Source organism: Passer domesticus, unplaced genomic scaffold (assembly GCF_036417665.1).
Source record: "Passer domesticus isolate bPasDom1 unplaced genomic scaffold, bPasDom1.hap1 HAP1_SCAFFOLD_258, whole genome shotgun sequence".
In the NCBI taxonomy this organism is placed as follows: domain Eukaryota; kingdom Metazoa; phylum Chordata; class Aves; order Passeriformes; family Passeridae; genus Passer; species Passer domesticus.
The window spans coordinates 42501-45000 of NW_026990037.1; the positions used below are offsets into that span (position 1 = coordinate 42501).

Consider the following 2500-nt stretch of genomic DNA (forward strand, 5'->3'; position numbering starts at 1 on the left):
CGGTGGTCGGGCCGCGTCTCCGCGCCGGCGGGGCGGCCCGAGCCGCGGTCGTCCTCTCGGGCGCAGCGCCGGGCTACTGAGGGAGACCCCGGGCCCCGAGAAGGACGCCGCGGTGGTGGCGGCAGATGTCGGGCGCGCCCCCGCCGGTGGACGCTCCCCCGAGGGCGGCAGCGGGAGAGGCACCCCGGCGGGGCCATGCAGGTCGTCTCCCTCGCCCCAGGGCCAGGTACCTAGCGCTCCGCGCCTCGGCGGGTCCCCAGGTTCCCTCGGCGTCGTCAAACGCCGCGGGGGCCGAAAGGGGCCCGCCGGGCCGGGCGGCGGTTTAAAGACTCGGGCGGCTCGGCGCGCCCCGCCGCGGCGGCGGCGGCGGTGCCGGCGGCGGCAGGCGTGCGCCGGGCGGTGGCGCGGCGCCACTGAGGGGTGGGGAGCCGCTCCCGCCGATCCCCTGCGGTGGTGTCCGTTGCCACCGGCCGCGCGCCCGCCGCCGCCGTCGTCTCCGCCGCGCGCGCGGGCGGCGGGTAACCGCGCCGCGCCGGGGAGGGGCGCCCTGCCCCCCCCTCTCTGCGGCCCGGCCTCGGCGGAGAGGCCGCGGCGCGCGGTCGTGCCGCGGGGCCGGCCGACCCGCTCCCCTCGAAACCGGGGCGATGCCGGCAGAGAGCGCGCGCTCTCTGCCTTTCCTCAGCCGCGGGGTTGCGGCCGCCGGCGCCCGCCGCGCTCTCTCCTTGGCCGCTCTCTCCTTGGCGCGGCCGTGCCTCTCCCCTCGACGGCCTTCTCCTCGAACGCACCGGCGGCGCCGTCCGCCGGACGTCCCCGGCCCGACCGCCCCCCCACCCCGTCTGGGGCGAGCGCTCGGCGGTGCCTCCGTCGGCGGAGGCCCGCGAGCGCGGGCGGCCCCGTGCCGAGCGGCGGCGTCGCCGCTCGGCGAGTGTCCCCCCCTCCCGCCCGGGGGGGCGGGGGCGGCCTGCCGGGCGGCGCCCTCCGGCGCCGTCGGCCGTCCCGGCCCGGGCCTCACCCGTCGCGTTCCCGTCGCCCTTCCCGGCCGCGTGTGGGCCGAAGGGAGGGCGTGCGGGCAGCCGCGGGGGCGCTTCCCCGCCCGGTCTCCGCGTGGGAGCGCGGCGAGCGGGCGTTGCCCCCCGGCTCGGCGCCGTACGCCTTCCGCCGGGCGCGTGCCCGGGGGAAGGGGCCCCGACGGCGCGACGCGGCTGCGGTGGGCCCGGCAGGGCGGCCGCGGCGGCGGCGGGTCCGCCGCCCGGCCGGCCTCGGGCACCCGCGGCGCCGGCTCGGGTCTCGGTGGCGTCCGCCTCCGGCACCGGCGACGGGGTGCGGCCGCCGGTCGCTGGCCTTTCCGACGGGAGCGGTTCCCGCGGGGGGCGCGCCGGCGGTGCGGTCGTCGGCGCGTGCCGTCTCGAGCGTTGCAAGGCCGCTGGGGAGAGCCGGCCGCGCCGCGGCGCGGCGCGGCGAAGGGGAGCCGGCGCGTGCGGGGGCCGACGGCCGTCGTGCCCCCGGCCGCGTGTGCGTGTGTGTCGTCCCGTGCAATCGAGGTCGGGTGGGCCGCCGTGCCCCCCGCGGTCCGTCGCGCGCCGTGCTGGCCCTCCGCGCGGAGGCCGGGCCGAGCCCGGGCGCCTGGGCCGCCTCCGAAGAACGGCACACGAGGCGGCGTCTCCCTTTGCGGGGGGAGGCGGTCGGGGGCGCGGGTCCCCCCGCCTTTTCGCCGGCCTTCGGAGCGTTCCGTGGGCCTTTTTTTTTTTTTTTCCTCCGTTTGTTTGTGCTCGTACGGTCGAAGCCAGGCCGCGCGCCCGCGCGTCCTCGGCGCAAGAGAAAGGGGCCGCTCGGCGTGAGCGGTCCCGGCCCCTCCGCGCGTGCGGGGTCGGTGCCGAAAGCCAGACAACTCTTAGCGGTGGATCACTCGGCTCGTGCGTCGATGAAGAACGCAGCTAGCTGCGAGAATTAATGTGAATTGCAGGACACATTGATCATCGACACTTCGAACGCACTTGCGGCCCCGGGTTCCTCCCGGGGCTACGCCTGTCTGAGCGTCGCTTGACGATCAATCGCCGTCCGGGGGCCACCCCGGCGGCGCGGCTGGGGTCGCCTCGCAGGCCCGTTGCCCGCGGTGGGCGGCGGCGGCGGCGGCCGGCCGGTGCCCGGAGGGAAGGCGGTAGGGGCGCGGCGAGGGGAGCGGTTCCCCTCGGCGGCCTCGATCCTTTCCCTGCGGCCCGGCGGGCGTCGTCGCGGTCGCGGTCGGCCGCGCAGGGCCTTCGTCCCCCTAAATGCAGACTCGGGGAGCGCTCCGTAGCTCCCCGCTCCCGGAGCGAGCCGCTGGGGTGGAGCTCGTCCCCGCCGGGGCCGCGCCGCAGTGCGGTGGCGGCGGCCGGGGAGAGAGCGAGAGAGAGACGGCGTCGAACGCGCGCCGCCGAGGGCCGAGAGAGAGAGAGGGCCGAGAGGGGGGGCGAGGCGCGGGCCTCGCCCCCGGGCTTCCCCCCCGTGCGGGCGGCTGTCT

General features: G+C 79.4%; 1 non-coding gene across 1 annotated transcript; it reads left to right on the top strand.

Annotated features, from left to right (window-relative positions):
• The first annotated feature begins 1886 nt into the window (after positions 1-1886).
• On the top strand, positions 1887-2039 carry LOC135292263 (5.8S ribosomal RNA). The gene has a single exon (XR_010354708.1). It is a non-coding gene; the product is annotated as a 5.8S ribosomal RNA (ribosomal RNA).
• Positions 2040-2500: the final 461 nt, after the last annotated feature.